Source organism: Ambystoma mexicanum, chromosome 8, assembly GCF_040938575.1.
Source record: "Ambystoma mexicanum isolate Mex_15411 chromosome 8, UKY_AmexF1_1, whole genome shotgun sequence".
Classification (NCBI taxonomy): Eukaryota; Metazoa; Chordata; class Amphibia; order Caudata; family Ambystomatidae; genus Ambystoma; species Ambystoma mexicanum.
This window is the reverse complement of record NC_090929.1, coordinates 1,129,715,345-1,129,735,895: the sequence shown is the minus strand read 5'-3', so window position 1 is coordinate 1,129,735,895 and position 20,551 is coordinate 1,129,715,345. Positions and strand designations below refer to the sequence as shown.

At 47.4% G+C, this 20,551-nt stretch overlaps 1 protein-coding gene across 4 annotated transcripts in view; it reads left to right on the top strand.

The window, feature by feature from the left end:
- Positions 1-3,769: 3,769 nt before the first annotated feature.
- Positions 3,770-20,551, top strand: part of LOC138472811 (mitogen-activated protein kinase 8-like) — a gene marked incomplete in the record, with an annotated part of 957,660 nt that continues 940,878 nt past the window's right edge. For 2 of the 4 annotated variants that reach the window (XM_069611169.1, XM_069611173.1), the window contains 1 exon segment: positions 3,775-3,859. 4 annotated transcript variants of the gene reach the window in all.

Genomic DNA, 20,551 nt, shown 5'->3' with positions numbered 1-20,551 from the left:
CAGAGGTTCAGGCGTAACTTTAAGAAACCCTGTCTCAAAAACCAATTGGGAAAAAGAGTTAGGTATTTTGGTAGCATATTCAGTTTTCGCGGGACTGCCCAGAATTCTTCGTAGCCTTGATATTTATTGAGCTCTTCCAGTGTATCAATCCAGTCTCTAGTATACATTTTTTTTTCACTTGGTCTGGGTTGTTTAATAGGGACTCTTCCGTCTCATTCAGGTTGAAAAGGATTATCTGCCATGTTTTGGCCCATTCAGCTAATATCGGTTCCGACCTCTCTGCCATTGCTTTCTTTATGGCAGCAAAACCCCCCTTTGTTCCTGGCTCCAGGCATTTTCTGAAGAAAGACATTATCTTCCACTCTACGATGACTTTCAGAGAAGATAGTGCCAGCTCTCTTCGAATTAATTGAATTGGGAAAGATTTTGGCAATCCCAAAATAGTTCTCCAGAATTTGCCTTCTAGACATAACCATAATTTGATGTCCAAGAGAAACGAGGTTTGTGATCCATAGGTAAGGATTGCCACTACCTTTGCTCGATAGAAGTCTATCATAGGTTTCATGGAAAATCGACAGAATCGCGCCAATAGGATCTTAGCTTGTCCTATTAGGTTTCTAAGTTTATTTCTTAGATCTTGACATCTCGGGGCTTCATTTCTGTCGGTGTTAATACAGACCCCCAGATCTGTAATGGCTGTCACTTCCATTATCTTTTTGTTGGATAAGTACCATTGAGGCGGGTTAGTCTTTTTCTTCTTTTTGGTATTGGCGAAAGTCAAAATCCTGGATTTTTCCGGATTGATGGTCATTTTATTTTTGACTACATATGCCTCTAAAGCTTTTAGTTGATGTTGAAGACCTATTGGGGTCTAATCGATTAGAACTATGTCGTCCGCATAGAATAGTCTTCCAATTGCTATGTTTGCAAGTTTTGCTGGAAAAATTCTTACATCTGCGAAGGCTTCTTCCAAATCTGAGGAGTATAGGTTGTATAGTTCTGGGGCCAAGGGGCAGTCTTGTTTCAACCCAATGGTCGTGGGAATTTTATCAAATAGGAGGTCAGCTTTATTTAGTTTCACTTTGATCGAAGTGCCGGAATGTAATTCCTTTATGTTATAGAGTAGGATTTCCGGACAATTCCATTTTTTTAAATTTCCTCCACATCCTCTCTCTATCAACTGCTTCGAAAGCCTTTGATAGATCAACAAAAGTTATGTAGAATTTCGCCTCTTTGTTAATCAGGGTTCGAGCTTTTAATAGATTTAGAATGAAGATGTTTAATGGGGTACCTTGTCCCTTTACGAACCCTGATTGCCATTCGTCCTCATGGCCTGTTTGCGTTGCCCATTTGGTCAAAGATCTTAATAGGATAGAGGCAAAGATTTTTCCGGCCACGTCCAGAAGGGCGATTGGCCTATAGTTTTCTGGGACTGTTCTTAAGCCCTTTTTGAAAATTGGCATATATTTGAATATGTATTTACCAAAGGTGAATGCGCACTTCCCATGTGTCTTTATGATATATTTGAATGTCTATTTACCAAAGGTTAATGTGCACTGTCCCTTGTGTCCTACCTGATATATTTGAATATTTATTTACCAAAGGTGAATGCACGCTTCCTCAAGTGACATACATGATATATTTGAATATTTATTTACCAAAAGGTTAATGCGCACTGTCCCATGTGGCCTACATGATATATTTGAATATTTATTTACCAAAGGTTAACGCGCACTTTTCCACGATTCCTACATGATATATTTGAATATTTATTTACCAAAAGGTGAATGCGCACTTCCTCATGTGACCTACATGATATATGTGAATATTTAGTACCTCAGGTGAATACGCACTCTCTCATGTGACATACATGATATATTTGAAGATTTATTTACCAAAAGATGAATTCGCACTTTCTCAAGGGATTTCAGTGTTAAATAAGTGTATAGTTAAACAAAGTGTATGCACCAATTCCAAGGGGCCCACACTTAAATGTATGAATAGTTATTCAGCTAATGGTAATGAATTGGGTCCCAAAGGCCTCACAGGACGCACTGAGAAAAAACCTGAGATGGAAAAGGTGTAAATAAAGGATACCAAATGTGATGAGATGAACATGGTGAGCATTGCTACTTTCCTGTATTATCTGAAGGAGCCTCTATTAGGAGCTCAGTGATGTAATATAGCTTATATGTGAGAAAGGTTTGGTTGGTCTGATACATATATATATATAAAGTAATGCGGTCTCTGTTTTACACAAAGCCAGACTGTGTCTGTTTATTCAACCGGGGCACTGGGGTAACTGTCTCCTATATGGAGGGAACTCCCTTTGGTCCATATAGGGTCCATCCACCATCCCCCTGGGTACTCCCGTTATGCACATGTGTGCAGTGAGGTGTCAGACTCCTTTGCTCTGGTCTCCTACAGGTTGCTGCCCACGCATACATATACAGAAATCAAATAAACAAGGGAGAGGCACCTTACATAATGATATAGGTAAAGGTATGGGTAAATGGGGGTCTCCCCCGCATTATTTAAAAAAAGCACATAAAATGTGGTCATTTCTCATTATGTATATTTTGGGGGTCATTTCATGGTATTCCATTGCAGACCCCACCAAGATGTCACCATCCCTGCCTCCACAAAGCAAGATGCCCCCGTCCTGCCCTCCAGACCCACACCTAGATGACCCATCCCTCCCTCCAGACCCATACTATGCCCCCATCCCTCCCTCCAGACCCACACAATATGTCCCCATAACTCTCCCCAGACCCACACCAATGTGCCCCCATCCCTCCCCAAGACTAACAGCAATGTGCCCCATCCCTCCCCAGACCAATGTGCCCCGTCCCACCTATCAAACCCACACCAATGTGCCCCCACCCCTTCCCTCCAGACCCACACCAAGATGCTCCCATCTCACCCTCCAGATGCACACAGATGTCCCCATCCCACCCACACCGGTATGCCCCATCCCACACCTAGTTGACTCATGCCACCCTCTAGACGAACAGATGAACCATACCTGTTCCAGACGGGCACCAATGTGCCCCCATCAATTTCAGACCCCACCAAGATGCCACCACCCCTCCCTCCACACAACAAGATGCCTCCATCCTGCCCTCCAGACCCACACCTAGATGACCCATCCCTCCAGCCAGACCCACACCAATATGCCCCATACCAACACCAATGTGCCCCATCCCTACCCCAGACACAGACCAATGTGCCCCATCCGTCCCTCCAGACCCACACCAGCGTGCACCAACCCAACCATTCAGACCCCACCAAGATGCCCCATGCATCCCTCTAGACCAATACCATAATGCCCCATCCTCCCTCCACATAGCAAAATGCTGCATCCGCCTTGCAGACCCACACCAAGATACCCATGTGCCTCCCCTGGACCACTCACAGATAGCCCGAGCCGACCCCCTCTAAGCCACCCATCCTACCCACCCTAAACACACTCATAAAACATTAAAATCACCTATTAACACCCTTTCATCACCACCATCCACTGTCCCTTTTCTTAGCCCTCCATACCTTTCACGCGTTTGACAGATAAATGATTTTTAAAGTAAGTTGTAATTTTATACTCACCTTCTCCATCTGGTGCCTTGCAGCAACTTTCTCCTTATCCCGAAAAGGTTGCCCGCCTTAATCTCAGCGAGTCAAGAACACGCAGATTCCGTTTACAAGGGAAGCCGAACCCTTCTCGCTTCCCGCTCAAGAAAATCACAATGATGACGTCGAACGCTACGTAAATGGTAAAGAACGTGCCCAAAGTCACGTGAATAATAGTAGGCGGGCGTTGCTATGGTCCGTTTCTCGGATGGGAATTAGACTCTATCATCAGGTGAGTGCATGCCATCCAGCTTTTGTAATGAATTTTAAATGTATTTATTTTAGCATCCATTAACTAATTCCGACCTATTTGTTGTTTTATTGGTAAGAGGTGCCCTTTTGCAACCTCTCGAAATGCACGATGAAGACGCTGCAGCTGTAATTCGTTGTATTGTACTAATCACATGTTGACATTACAAATTGTAAGCACACATCTGGTTTTGAAATGACACAGGGTAGCCTGATGTTGGTATTGAGACACAGTAGCCTTAGAGGGGCGCATAGGCTGGCAATTGCTGCCCCCCTCCCCCGCCCCTAATCGGTGGCCCGCCCCTCCTCTGGCAAACAACTCTTTTCAAGAACCTTAAAGGTGCTCAATTCGCTCAGCCATCATTCGCGCATTTGCAGGTTTTGTTTGTCCTAGCCGGAGTTCTTTCTCTCTGACCTGAAAGGGACACCACAGCAATCAATGGGCCATTAATATCACTGAGGTACGGGTCTTCACTGTTAAAAGCAGGCTACCTACATGCTGGGAACACTTGTTTTCCAAATGTGCATCTTACACTTGTCTAGAAAAACAAAAAAGAAGTTTCCAAACTGAAACATGCTTCTTAAACTTACATTCATTAGTTTTCTTTAAAATGTGTTTTATATTTTTTTTTGTCGGACCTCTACACAAATATCCTGGGATTTTTGCGCTCCTTTTGTGTTTTATCACATGAAATAGTTCTAAAGCTCTTATATGCTCGTCAACCTATTTAATCACAAATAAATGGGGCTGGCAGCAGTTATTAGGAGTTGTGGGCTCGGGGATGCCAGCGTTTGAGTTTCACTATGGGGCCGAGACACTTCCCCCACCCTCACCCTGAATATAAGCAAGCTGCTACCCAACTCATCCCCTAGCCGAACATATTTCATAACACTTTTTTTTTTTTAAAAGGAATTGCAAAAAGTCATAAGATTTTCAGACCGTTTTAAATCTATAACATTTTAGCAACAGTCACTCAACCTGCTGAGCTACCCTGGTCCCCTTTCTGTAGGACATGTCTATGGATCCCTTAATGTTTTCAAAATCACTGCATTAACAACAGTGCAGTTCATGTACAGGACTTCAAAGTCAACAGTATTAAATCTCCAGGTATACTGACCCTGTGCATAGATTCATTGACAGTGTACCAATGGGGGCTTGTTCATGATGGACGAGGGGCGCCCACACACGTCCACCCTCGCCCATTATGGAGGAGCCAAGGAGCCAGCCCAGTGTAAACACTGAACATTTCCCTCAGCTGCTTTTTGCAGCTGAGGGAACGCTCCTCAGCTGACTTTAACTTTTAAAGCAAAACAGTTTCCATTTGACAGTTCTGTTCCCCAGCTTTGCTTATCCAATGAGTCATGCAAATCCGGGGGGAGTTTTGCTTCCCCATCATTGCATGACCCAATTGGGTGCTAGCTGAGGAACTGGATGTTTGTGTGATGGGAAGCACTGTTGTGCATCCTCGCACATACAAACAGAGCGGGCCACTTTGTCATCTGCGTTCTGGCTCTTGCGCGCATGTGCATGAACCAGGAAGCGCTCGTTGCTTTCTGTTCATGCTATGCGGAAGCTGGAGAGCTTGGGGGGGGGGGCATCAAGATTGGGGCAGTAGGTATTTTAATTTTAAATGTGTATGCTTGTGTGTAATTGGTGAGTGCATGATTATGGGTGTGCATGTGAATGAGCGACTATGCTGCATGTCAAGGTTGTGTGAATGTGTTTGTACTGGGACGTGGAACTATTTTGGCAGGAGGAGGGTTGATATTGATGTTGATATTTTATTTGTATCGCGCTCGTACATAAGTGTCTCTTGAGCATCAGCCAAATCGGCTCCCTGTGTGAGGCACTGGGGAGGCATGGTCTTATTTTTTTACTGCCCATCTTTGATAGATGTGTAGTAAAAAATACCATGCCTAATTCTTGGGCCCCTCAGCACCTTGCTTGGACACATAATCACAGTGTGTGTGTGTGTGTGTGCAAGGTGATGGGGGACCCAGCAGGCAGGCATGGAATTTTTGACTTGGCATCTATGATAAAACAAGCATGATAAGTGTTATGTAGCTACATTGGTATTTTAATGTAGCCACTCTAGCCATTTCTTATTGTGGCATGCATTTTTATATTGAGCATCTTTGATAAAGCAAGCATGGTGTTAAGTAGCTAAACTGGTATTTTAATGCACCAAGTCTAGCCGTTTCTTTTTGTGTTGGGCATCTTTGATAAAGTAAGCATGATAAGTGTTATTACGTGGCTACACTGGCATTTGGGTGGAGCCAGTCTAGCCATTTTTTTACTGTCACATGACATTTTGTTTTGGGTATCTTAGCATAATCGATGTTATTATATAACTAGAATTGCATTTTAATGCAGCCAGTTCGGACATATTTTCATACTGTGGCAGGACATTTTTAATGATAAAGCCTACTGGAGTATGTTCTTGCGTTTGGATACTGCCTTATTTTGGCAGAACAAGCTTGGACGTGATTTCGTATATTCTCATTACTGGCATTATGTGTAATGCAAAGATGCATATGTGCTTAAATGAGAATACGGGCAAATATTGGTGCAGCCAGCATGAAAATATATGGGCGCAGCCAGCATGAACATGTTTTATGCTGACATATATTGTGGGCAAAAGCAACCTGAAAATGTGTTGGCGAAATGCTCCTCTGCACTGGTGGTGACTTGCATCTATTGGATTTTTTTTCATGCGTTACAGTACAAAACCAATTGCAAACTGTTTGACATTTTACTCAATTTCTGAAACATTTTAAGCCATTATTTAAAACAAAATTCTCTGGGTGTGAAGCCCACCCAACACCTCATAATTGGTTCGGGCTCCCCCTCTACGCTCCATCTCATTGGTATATTTGGGGGAAATATTTACGCTCCTGGAATAAAAAAAAATTCTGCTGCCACTGGGGTGTACATCCAGAAACTGTGAACAATACTACAGAGGCAAAGTGAGATTCCTGCAACCATTGCTAAAGAACCAGAGCAGCTGTCTCCTATCACCTACAGGCTCTGAGAACAGGTTAAATGTAATCTGTTAAACAGACTGTCCTTGACTATCATTTCAAAATGTGGTATGAGGGATATCTCATCTGATTACTTAAAGCTGAGCTGGAAGTGATGTCTCATCTGCAAAATACCACTTCAAACAACACATTATTTAAAGCTGGTCTGGGAGTGATGTCTGCTTGAAGTAAAGAAATGCAATCTCTTGCTGACTGCAGGGGTATTTTTGCAACTGTTGAACATGAGGAACTTTTTAGGATGTACAATAACTTGATGCAAAACTTTTATTGCATTAAACCTACTGTGAAATGCTTAATGCGACGTTTTATTAACCAGATTGGTAAAATATAGGTGTACTTAAAACAGTTTGGGCTGGGAGCGCTGTTGCGCGCAACTAGGATGGCCGCCTGATCGAAGTGCTCCGATCCCACGAACATCCTGAACTTGAATTAATCCTTTCTGGAGCCGCGACGAGAAGAAACAGCTTTACCAGCTGATGTCTCAATACCTGTGGCACACTGTGTGCAAATTTGGCCCGAAAACGCGGAAGCACTGAGGAGTTCGCGGCCCTCCCGATATTGACGACCTGCCCAGTAGACCGCGAGCTGCCCCAGAGATCCAGGAGAATCTTGCGCCAGACTGAGGCTGCACCAACAACCCGAGGCTGTGTGGGGGAGGAGCGCTGATCCCCGCGCTGCGGCCTCGTGAAGCAGGCTCAAAGCCGGACCGTGTGAGCCGACACGAAACTCCCAGGCTGAGTGGAGGATTAGCCGCGGCGTCTACCCACCCCCCGAACAGCAGCTGCGTCTGCGCACCGTCTTTCACACGGGACCCCAGCTGGCTCCGGCTGTGGATCTGCCGCCGAACGGGCCCTCCGGCCGGCGCTGCGAGAGCAGGTGAGGGAAGTGGAGAGTGTGCGGCCCCAGCATCACGGCGAGGCTCACAAAGCACACAATAAGGGCAAGTAGGGTTAATATCCTGTGCATACCAGCCGGCACCCTGAGACATTAAAGAACGTGGGAGGACACAATTCACCCGCGAAGTGGCTCGTGACTATATACTACTTGGCATCCCTGGAGGTGGATGATTGATGGTGCTGCCCCGATGATATTTGCCACTGCGGGGGCCCATACATGAACTTATTTATCCTGTAATCCCAGCTAATAGGCAAGAGGACGAACGTGATTCATAGCCGGGCACCACCAAGGCACCCCCGACACCATCGGCCTGATTGTGTCCATAGGGGGATATCGCAGCGCCCCTCCGCCAGCCTGGGAAAAGGTGGGTGGGAAGGGCTGCACTGCAGGGCAGGGCACGGCCCGATTGAATCAAGGAGCTGGGCATCCAGCACCATGAGGACCAGGGCGCTGTGTACGGGGACTGGTGGCCACGTGGTGCAACACGAGGGGGCCGCTGGCTGCTTGTGTGGAGGCCTGCTGGCAGTGGTACCGGTGGAGATCCATATTGGGGATTCACGAGACCAGAAGTGCAGGCGGGCCGCCACCAACCGCAGCGCAGGAACTGGACCCTTATACCCAGCGGCCTGTGTTTAGCCCTTCAATCTAATACTCAGGTGGGCCGCACCTATAGCAGGAGCAGCCCTGGTCTGCAGCTTCATGGGACGTCACGCATCCAAGGCACTGGACCCGATGCAACTCGCCCTGGCCATCAGGATCCACAGGTCTGCTGATAGCTTGGTAACCAGAGCTGGTACTACGCCCATTACGGGCCAGGTCATACGTGAAGGACCCCCTGGCGGATAAGGCATTCAAAGCCCCTATGTGTGCACTGCCTACTACAGTAGCCTACAGAGACACAAAACGAACTGCGCTGCCATCTGGTCTACCACCAAGCATAGCCCTGATCCCAAAAGGAAGTACACCATCCTCTTGATCCTCCGACAAAAACCCAATGCACACTGCCAGGGAGTGCCCTGAGGAGCACAGCCTAGCTACGGAATACCCAAAGATCCGTGCAGCAAAGACGCAGATCGACCAAAAGATTTGATATATTGTTGTCCATCGGATCGCAACATATAGACAGACACACAAATCTGTATAGACTATATTATACCAGAATAGGCAACCGGCCCAACCCACGTCATCAACCCTCCCATCTACACCGATGGCTCATGGGCCGCTACGAGAAGAAAAGCACAGGAGGGAAAAAACTGGCCCAATGGACTCCTTTGCTAGCTCCCAACCCCAAGGGACGCCTGCCACCACATCCATGGGAGATGACAATCCTGCCGAGACATCGCCTGACGCCAGAGAAGATCGCTTAATGACTATGGTTCAGAACGGCTTCCTAGCAGTGAATGTCAAGTTGGATGATATTGTTTCGACGATCGGCTCCCTTAAGGCTAGAGTGGACAAGGAAAGCTCTCAAATTAGAGAAACTGAAAACAGGATCAGCACAAATGAAGATGCGATAACCCAACATAGCCGGGACATAGCGCAATTGAAAGGAGAACTGCATAAGACCCAAGCAAAATGTGAAGACCTCGAATCGAGATCTAGAAGAAACAATATCCGTATTGTCAGCGTTCCGGATTCCTTCTGCAAGGGCCCGATGGAACGACAAGTAGAGAACTTTCTGAAAACTCTTCTAGGCACAGAATCCTTCTCTGACCACTTCCTTGTTGAAAGGGCACACCATACCCTGGCGCCACCACCCAAACCTGGGGCACCACCACGCACGATCATCGTTCGCCTTCTTAACTACAGGGACAGAGACATGATCCTAAAGCTCTCCAAAGAAAAAGGCACCCTACAATATGAGGAAAGCAGAGTCCACATATACCCAGATTTCTCGACCATAGGATCTGCGTTGCATTTGGACACTGAACAGGCCAAAAGGCTACTAAGACTGCGTGCGCCATGTCCCCATGTCCCATACGCCCTTATCTTCCCGGCAAAGCTACGAATCCAACATGGAGGCAGGTCGCATTTCTTCGAGAACCCTGCGGAAGCCATATCCTACATAGAGGCGTCCATCCCCATTCCTCCCAAAGACCATGCACGAGACCAAAACAGACCGCTGCGACTGGGCAATAATAACCCAGACCCAGCTGACTGAAATGGATTGACGGAGATATCCTTACCTGGGCCATGAAGACTATCCACTCGAGAAAAACGGCTCCAATTGATATCGATTGAAGTGGCTGGGATCGAGAGCCTCTACTGATGGAGGCCATGCGACTGCAACTAGCGACCCTCTGGAAAGTTCCACAGGTTATGGGGGAAGGGTTACATCATCGGGTTGGGGTTGGGGCTGATGGTGCAGGTGGGGGAAGGGCACAGTTTTGCCATAATTGGCAACAGTTTAAAAATGGAGGGACAGGTTGCATCGAGTACACTTGTTAAGGCCAGCGGCTTTCGCGAATCAATACACACACTGACATCAAAAGGAAACTATGGTACTGGGTGACAAGGGTATAACCGTTCAACTCCTTTCATGGAACATTCGGGGCCTAAACAACCCGATTAAGGCCAGAAAAACCACAGCATAAATAACCAGACACAATCCCCAGATCATACTATTGCAAGAGACGCATGCATTGGGACAGGTCTGTACCAATTTCCTTCCAAGATGGGGTGCACTGCGATACTATACCGAATACTCCTCCCAATCTAGGGGAGTCCTTACTTTAATACATCCAAAATTGGGCTTCCGTATTCATGATGCTAAAATTGATATACAAGGGAGATACGTTTTGGTCTGGAGAGAGTTGGCGGGACAGAAGATGGTTATAGTAAATACGTATAGCCCCAACATAGAAGACCCCGAATTCTACAACACTATACATAACATGTTAATTTGAGTTGAGGGTACAGCCGTGATTTGGGGTGGATTTTAATACGATACTCGACACAGCTCTTGACAGGTCCGCCTTAGAACCTTAACCAAAACCGCACTAGCTATACGGCAGATAATGCAACAAATGACCATGGTTGATATCTGGCGAATTATACCCCCAAGAAAAGCGCTTCACCTTCTATTCATCAGTGCATGATTCCGAATCCCGAATAGATTACTGCTGGCTTATTAGTTCAACACTCACAAACATGGTCCGGCACTGCGAAATGTACCCCCGCACCCTCACCGGTATCAATCACTCTGGGTGTCACTCTGGGTGTCAGCGAGGCTATCTCGTGGGCCAGACGTTGGAGAATGCCCCCTGCCCTACTTGGAGACCCGAACGTTTGCAAATCATTACGCACTGAGATAGAAGAATTTTTTCAACTGAATGAGGGTTTGGTAGACCGGTGCGCTACAGTATGGGAAACATTTTAAATTATGGGTAAGAGGTGCAATCCTGGCCAAGACCACAGGACTACTGAAAGCTGTTAGACAAGAATTGGACACCATGGAAGCCAAGCTTGAGTTCCTGGAGTTTGAATATACCTGCACACATAGTAAGGAAGCCCTTTCAGACATCCACACAACACAGGCAGAATTTAATAAACTCGCTGCAAGGGAGGTCCAATACATGGCTGCCCCAGCCCGAGCTCGTAGATTCAGGGAAAGCAATATAGCAGGGAGGTCCCTAGCCCAGATGCTCAAGGCCGAGAACGGCCACCCCCCAATTGCGGCCATCCAGACGCCTGGTGGCGACATAGTAAACGGTGAACAGGAAATAAATGACATATTTGCCGCGTTTTACAAATCACTATATTCCAATCAGGACACCAAAACCAAAGAAGAAATAACGGAGTACCTGCAAGTACTTGATCTCCCAACTCTGACCCCAGTAACACATTTGCTATTAGATACCCCCATATCACTTGAGGAAATTACAGAGGCAATGAAAGCATTAACCTCAGGTAAGGCCTCCGGATCGGACGGTCTAGGTGCTGAAATATACAAAGAATTCCTTGACATACTAGCCCCAGTCTTACTGAAATTTTGGGAAGAGGCAATGGAACGTGGCGTACTGCCAGGCACTATGCGAGAGGCAGTAATAACTGTTCTCCTTAAACCCCGAAGACCCCCTCAGGACATGGGTTCATATAGACCCCTCTCACTTATTAACACTGATGCGAAGATTTTCGCAAACATCCTGTCGACCAGGCTACTGCGCTATATGCCCATACTGGTACACCCTAACCAGGCTGGCTTTATACCAACAAGGTCCACTGCCCTTAATCTACGCAGACTCTTTGGAGTGATGGCACAAATAAATCCATTGGCGGATGCGGTGGTGGCATCCCTAGATGCCGAGAAAGCTTTCGACTCGGTCTCCTGGGACTATCTGTTCCTGGTCCTCCAAAGATTCGGGTTGGGACGATACTTTGTGAATTGTGTTCGGTTACTATACACCTGTCCGGGAGCAAAAATACTATCTAATCAAACTATGTCATCCTTATTTCGCCTAGGTAGAGGCGCAAGGCAGGGCTGCCCCTTCTCCCCAATTCTATTTTCACTCACAATAGAGCCCATGGCCGAATATGTCTGACAAAATCATGCTCGCAGAGGTCTTCGTATGACCGGGAAGCCACAAATTGTCTCCCTGTATGCAGATGATAACCTACTATATATCGGGAACCCTGAGGAAAACTTAGCACCGATCATGGCGGAGATTGAGAAGTTCTCTGAATACTCCGGGTACAGGATCAACATTTCTAAGTCGCAGCTGTTCCCACTTAAACCTAAAACTAGAGACATGTCAGACACACATGGATTCAAATGGTCTCCTATGCACATCCGTTATTTGGGGATCATGGTATCGAGAGACAAGGTACACTGTACACAGAAAACCATGGCGAACTACTACAATCCCTCAGTTAAATTACAACTCTGGAACAAGCTCCCCCTATCTCTCTATGGGCGAATATCACTGCTTAAGATGGTTGTGCTACCCAAGCTCTTATACCTTTTTTGCAACATATCGATTTGGCCGGGCAGAACATTCTTTACCAAGCTCAACACACTAGCCACTACATTTGTATGGGGAGGGAAGACGGCCAGGTTGAAATGGTCCACAATGACAGAACCTTTTGAAAAGGGTGGGATCGCGGCACCGAACTTATGGCATCGCAGGCACATTTTGCAAGACACATTGGTTCGACCCGGAAGAGACAGCAGCCCATATCCCCCTGGAAAGATATGCGGCATCCCCCTCAGACCTACGTGCGGTGATGTTCGACCCCAATCGAAAAGACACATATGAATATGACCCTATGAGCACCACCGCACGCGCATGGTTTATGATATATAAGAGAATCGCTCTCACAACCCCATATGATCTGGAGGTGCCACATTCGATAAGGAACTTCAGGGTACATGGGATCCACAGAGGCAGTTTAGAATGCGGGACATGTTCCCGGAAGGGAGGTATTGTGAATTAGACGATTTTGTTAGGGCGGTGGGTCGAGATCACCTCAAGCGATTCCAATTTCATAGGATGAAATCCGCCTTTGCACCTAAATTGCCCTCGTTCCCAGAAGAACCGCCCACACATGAATGTATTGCAGCCATGGCGGAACCGGGGGAGACACAGGAAAAGTCTGTCCGCGCTATATAACCTTGTTCAAACACACTCTGAGCCATGCCAGAATATTAAAGAGGCCTTGGAACGGGAACGGGACCTGGGTGTGGAACTATGCAAGGCCACATGGTTGAGATACTGCCAACTGACCAAACACGTTTCCATGAACTCGGGGCTGTGTCTCATTCAGTTTAAAGTTCTAAACCAGTTACACTATACACTGGCCAAGCTAGCTAAGTTTGTACAAGGCCACACGGGGAAATGCCCCAAATGCGATGCCCTAAATGCAGGCTATTACCATATGTACTGGGCTTGCCCATCGGTAACTAGATTCTGGGGGGAAGTGGCAGAGATTCTAGAAGACATTACGGCAATACCTGCTACACCTTCCCCACGGAAATACCTTTTTGGGGATATCGGTAAGGCTGCAGTTACCACTAGACGATTGTTTAACTTGGCATGTGTAGTTGCAAAACGAAATATACTAAAATGTTGGAAATCCGTAGATCCTCCTAGGCGGCTGGACTTTCTGAAAGACCTATCAATGGTCAATGAGCTTGAGGAACAATTTATTATAACACTGCCATCGAGATGCCACCCCAAGGACATATGGGCACTGTACAGACTATATTTATGCGATATGATAACCGACGAAAATGAGAATGTCAACACCCTTCTAAGTACTGTCAAACAATATGAAAATATGTAACCTATAATGTAAATGTTCACTAATAATGTTGTGCTTTGATGTGATGCGCCGACTGCCGGCCAGTTTAGTCTTGATGTAACTCTCTCTGAACAAAAATAAAATTAAAAAAAACAAACAAAAAAAAAACAGTTTGCCCTGTTGACCCGCGTTTGGTGTGCCACCATCCGCCCTGCTATATAGTTTTTTTGCCCCCCCCACCCCTAATACTGATTTCTAGTGATGCCACTGGGCACAGGTATTATAAAATAATACATGATCAGGCTAATGATTGCAACTTGTACTGTCTCCTGTTCCAGTGCCTACTCTAAAAGTAATGTTTCCTCAGGGCTAATGGCGCAGATCTGTTACTTTCTCTGGGTCTAATGACCCTTCTGTGCATAATAACTGCAGGCACTGTCTTTTCTAGGTCTAGTGGCTACAGAGCCAACACCCCGATTAATATCAGCAGAGCGAATGAGTGCAGACACAATACCTGCTCTGGAGCTAATGACTTCTGATACAGTACGTACCTACTCATCCGCTACATCTGTCTGACAATACCTGCCCTGCGGCAAATAATTAGACACAGTACCAGATCTGGGATACCGATTCCAGACACAGTATCTGCCCTGAAACGAATAACGTTTGTTACAGTACCTGCTCTGCGACAATGATGGCATGCACAGTACATACGTATTCTGTGGCTAACGATTACAGTCGCAGTATCTGCTCCGGAGCTAATGGTATTTAACACAATAACTGCTCATGAGCAAATCTGGAGTTAATGACTGCAGAAACAGTAAAAACCCTATGCACCCTTTCCTTCCCATGTGTCTTTTCAGGTTCTTAATTCCCCCCTGACACCACGAACCACACACTCTGAAACTATTTTCAAAACGTGTTTGGTGCAACTGATGGGATGCTCATTCACTTGTGCCAAACAGGTGGTGTACCGTGCACAAAGGGCATTTAAATGTGTGCATCATAGATGTGCACATTGAGGTGCTCTTTCCCCACCAAATGCACAACTGCGCAAGGCAGAGGGTAGAAAGAGGGTTCTGGGCATTTTCCACTAAATCCCGATTTTCAAAGCGATTTTCAAAGCACAGTGAAAAAACAAAACATTTTCCTGTGCCTAGATATACAATGTATGGGGAGGTCACTTCTGATCTACTCATGCAATGAGTGAATGATTCTTGTGTGTGAATAAGCGGATGAATGTTAAGTGTGTGAGTGAGCGCTGGGCCAGGGAGCTTATTATGGCACGTGAGGGCAGCACAGTAACAATGCACTTTAAACATTTTTTTGATTTGATTGGCATTTTCAACAGTAAGAATACATGTAACCTCACGTGCCTTCTCGCCCCCCACCTTCTCCCCCATCGAACCCAACATATGTAACCAACAAACCACCCAGTCCTGTTCCCACGAACACACCCCCATCCCCCAACCTCCGTAAACTCTGTAGAGAGCTCCCAGTGCCATGTTTCTGTGAGTGGCCAGCTGTCTGGTCAGCCGGTGTATGGGCCCTTGCACTGTTTGAGAACCCCCCACCCCCATAGTCCTCGCCTCCCCTAGAAACGTCAGCCATATCTCCTCCCAGCTTCCTGTGAAGGCGTCCTCCCCAAGTGTAGCAAGTATTCACACAAGTCCCAGCAATCTCATTTGCCTTGGGGACTCTGGCCTGTGAGTCCCGCTGCAGGTGATGGAGGACAATGTCCCAGTCCAAGAGAAGCCTTTGGTGATCCCCTTGAATGGAATAGGTCACCCACTCTAGTGCCACAACATTCCAGATTTTACTAACCCATTTGTGTTCTGTGGGGGCAGCTTTTTGTTTCCATTTGTGTGCCACCACAGTTGCTGCCACTTTCAGGATGATGTAGGTCTTTCTTTGAGCTTTAGAGGGTAGATTTTCCAGAACTCCGACCATTCCCAGGATGGCCATCCCTATGTTGTCTGGCATCGTCTCACAAAAATACTATTCATTGCTGCACGGACCATTTCCAATAAGGCTGTATGACTGGGCATTCCCACCAGATATGCTTCCACGATCCTAGTTCCCCACACCCCCTCCAGCAGAGCGCTGACGCAGTTGGGTAGAATGCATGTCGTTTTTCTGTGGTGAGATGCAATTGGACCATTATCTTAACCCATATCTCCTGAATCTGGATGACCCGCGTGAGCTTGGGGATATCTGCCCATAACTGAGTCCATAGTTCCCCCTCCAGCAGCTGCCCCCACTGCAGTTTCCCACTGCTCCATATAGTCCCATGGCTTGCTCCTTGCCCCTTATGCTATAATCCCATATAACGCTCCTACCAAATGCCTGTTCACTGTGTCCATCGTTACGGACCGTTCAAAGGGAGTGAGATCCTCTGATGGCTGCTGACCAGAACATTGGATACGTAAGCCAGTGCCTCAGTTGAGCGTAGCAATACCTATCCCCCCTCATCCTGCCCAGAGTCCTGCTTGCACTGTGCAAAGGATTTAATGTCCTGATATGAGAACATGTCACGTAATTTGCAGCAACCTGCTGCCTCCCACCCATTGAAGGCACCCCTTTCCATTTCCGGCGTAAACTGGGGATTCCTAAACCGCAACATCAGCGTGGAAGGAACTTGGTCAAGTTCACCCCCTGCAGCAGCTCATTCCAGTCCCACACCAGGGCCCCTATCCTACTATGGTACATGTTTGCAGGTCTATCCCCCTTGGGTCACCACAACACCTCGTGCAGCAGCGAGCCCACCACCGCTTTGTCCATTCAACATCAGACTTTCGCGTGTTCGCCCCTGAACCAATCCCGGATCACTCTGATTTGAGCCGCAAGGAAATAGAGGCTGAAGTATGGTGCTCCCGACCCTCCCTTGCTTCTGGGAGACATTGGCATCTGCATAGCTACCCTTGGTCTCTTGCGGTTCTAAATAAATTACCCCACATGTTTTTGAAGGGTACTGAAGAAACCTTGGGGAACCCCCACTGGCAGGGCCGTGAAATAGTACAGGAGTTTTGGCAAAAGCACAATTTTAAGGGAATTTATCCGCCCCAGCCAGGATATTGATAAGGCCACCCATTCCGCCAGCAACTGGTGCAGCCTTTCCGCTAAAGGTTGGTAGTTAGCACAGTAAAGAGCACACAGAGAACCAGTAATCTATAACCCCGAAATATCTAATGCCGGTTTCCGGTACTATACCATGCAATTCATGAACCTTTTCTGAGGGGACTGTCAAGTTTAATAATGACTTGTGGGCATTTCTTTTTAACCCTGCTAACCTTCCCAAAGAAGTTCCTGCAAGATGCCTGGGAATGAGGTTTCTGGTTCTGGGGCATGTCCTCCCCAAACGCTATGACTCTATGCTCCTCAACCCCCCAAGGGAATCACCCTAATATCCGGGGAGGCCCTAATGCTTAGCAAGAGTGGCTCCAGGTGGATGGCGTACAAGAGCGGGCAGTGCGGGCAACCCTGCTTAGTGCCTCGTGGCACTTTTAATCCTCTGGGAAAGTTGCACCTTGATTGCCAGGCACATGTTGGGAATTTGGTAGTTGGCACCATTGAAAGGAATTTAGAACCGAATACCATAACCTCCATGGTATGGAAGAGGAATGGCCATTCAACCCGGTCTAATGCCTTCTCTGCATCCAACGCTAGTAGAAGTGCAGGGGGTACTAGATTTCTTTACTTTTTCAATCGAACAGTCCCGCCAAATGCTATACGAGGTCTACCTATGCCTAATAAATTCCGACTGGTAGGGATCTATCAATCTGGGGAGGAGCTTATCCAGATGTAACGCCAGAACCTTGTAGATATTTGTGCCTAGATTAATGAGGGCAAGCAGCTGGTGTGAACTGCATAGTGACATCTTTACCCGGCTTTGGTAGCAACACAACCTTGGCCTCTTCCATTGTTGGGGTGATAAACCCCAACCCCCAAAAGAGTTGAAGAGCTGGACTAAGCGCAGTATCTGTGCCTCTCTATAGGTTTTGTAGAAACACGCTGGGAAACCGTCCGAGCCCAGGGCCTTTTCGATGGCAAGGCAGCTATAGCCGCCCTTAGAACTTCGGGAGTAATGTCTCCCTCAAGTGCTTTCCGTTCTTGAGGAATGATCATGGGGAGAGGACACTGGCCCTTTGGGCTCCCTCCTCAGGGGAATCTGATGTGTACAGGGATGAATAATTGAATAATATTCAGTGAACACCGAAATTATGTCCGGTAGAGCAGTGCTTTCTTGCCCCTCCCTTTCTTTATTTTAAGGATTGTCCTCCACACTTTTTTCCTAATCAACCCTGCTAACAGGCGATCTGCCTTCAACATAATACCTCTGTTGGAGGTAGATCAATGAACGGTCTGTAGCTCTAGTCTGCAAAACATTTAATTGCCCCCTAATCAGCCGATCTTCCCTTCGCAGCATGCTGGCCGCGTTATTTGTTATTTGAGCAATTATTTGTTTAAATTTAGCTTCCAAGTCCTCGTGTAAGAGACCTAGTTTTTTTATCCCTCTGGCACTTCATCGCAATGAGCTGCCCCCTCACTGTAGCCTTAAACTCGTCACATACCACCTCGTCGCATACACCCTCTATTGCGTTAAGTGCAAAGTAATCCAAGAATGTATTCTTTATTTCCTCACATAAGCCTCCATCCTTAAGGATGTGGCTAGGGAACTTCCACCGCCATAGGCCTGGTTCGTTCTGCCACGTATTTAAGGTAATCGTTATGGGTGCATGGTCTGACAGGGCGATCACTCCTAGCTCTATCCCCGCGACCCTACCCAATACTGACCTCGAAATCCAGTCGTAATCTATCCTTGAGAAGAATCTATGATGTGTAGCCCCCCCTGTTCGCTCTAGCCATCTACCAACACCAACTGGGCCATGTGTTCCTTCAAGCAGGTAGATAGCGCTCCCTGGTTGTGGAACACCCATGCGCTCCTGTCTTCTCTTGGGTCGCACGCCAGATTAAAGTCACCTATCAATCTTATCTGCCCTTTGGCAAAAGTCTCCAATTTGGTCAGTGTTGCCCACAAGAACCCATCTTGCCCCTTATTGGGGGCATAGCTTGCTGCCACTGTAGATGTTCCCCTCTCCCATTGGAAAGAGACCGCCAGATACCTTACACTCTGTGTCCCTCTTTGTAGCTATGACCTGAAGCCTGGGATGTCCTGAATAGTTATTAACACCCCCGCCCCCAGTCTTCCCCGGGGCGTTGGAATGGATGGGGGTACCCCTTGATTTTCAGCTTATGCCTGTCTCACCTTCGAACGTGTCTCTCTTGGAGGGCTACAATTCCCGGCTTCAGCCACCCCAAGAACTGTTCTACCTTCCTTCTCCTAACCGGGCAATTAAGCCCCCTGACGTTTAGTGAGGTCACCCGAAGCACTTCCCTCTTTCCCATGGTCATCTTGCTGTGCGGCTTGCACTAATGATCAGTGGCTGCTGTTGGGATCCCCTCCCTTCCCTATCCAACCCCCCCCCCTGTCTCTGGGCGGGCTCATCCAGCCTCTAGCTCCCCCCAACCCTCCATCACTGGAATTGAGCTCTTAGAACAACCCAGCGTAAACCTGTGCTAATCCCACTAGACCCATGTAGAAAAACCAAGACATTCTGTACCACCCACCTCCCCCTCGTACCTTTACCCTAAAAACCTCCCCCTGCCAGGCTTCAACATTGCTTCCTATAACGCCCCTTTTACATCAGCCTGGCGCTCCTGCATCGATGGGCGTGTGGGCTCCTTCCACTCCTGTCCCCTCGTTGGGTGGTTTAATTGGGCCCCTTAGGCTCTGTTTTTTTGGGCCCCTTGTCGAAAACGTAGTCCACTCCCACATTTTGCTCTTGAGCGCGTCTCTCGCTGGTCTTTGTTCTTGCCTTGGTGACCCTTTGTCCTCAATCTTCAGCAACCTCATGCCTTCCTCGCAGTCGGTGACCCAACAGTAGTCCAAAGGGAAAGGTCCATTTATAGCGTATGTCCACCCGCATTAGGGCGCACATCACTGGGCCCTTCATCATACACTTCACCAGGGTGGTCTGGGATAGGTCCTGGAACAGTTGAAGTTCCGAGCCATTATAGCTGATTTGGCCGATCTGGCATCCGACAGCACCTTCTCCTTCTGCCCCTACTTGTGTAAGGCCACCACTACATCTATGGGTCTGGCCTCTGGCTCTTCTCTCTTTGGCCCCACTCTGTGTATGCGGTCTAGCTCTATCCCCGACCAGTCTTCCACCTCCAGCAGGTCCGTGAACACTTGCTGCGCCAGCTTGTGTAGATCCTTGTCTGCCACTCTCTCAGCGAGACCTTTTATTCTGATGTTGGATCGTCTCAAATGGTTATCAAGGTCATCGCTCTTGGTCTCGAGATTCTGCGTGACCCTTGTACGTCGATCTGCTTTGTGTTCTCTTGTTTGGTGCTCTCCGCTGCATCAGTCCTCTCCTCTAATTTCGTTATGTCCCCCTTCACCTCTTGCAACGATTGGGGCAGTTGAATGGTG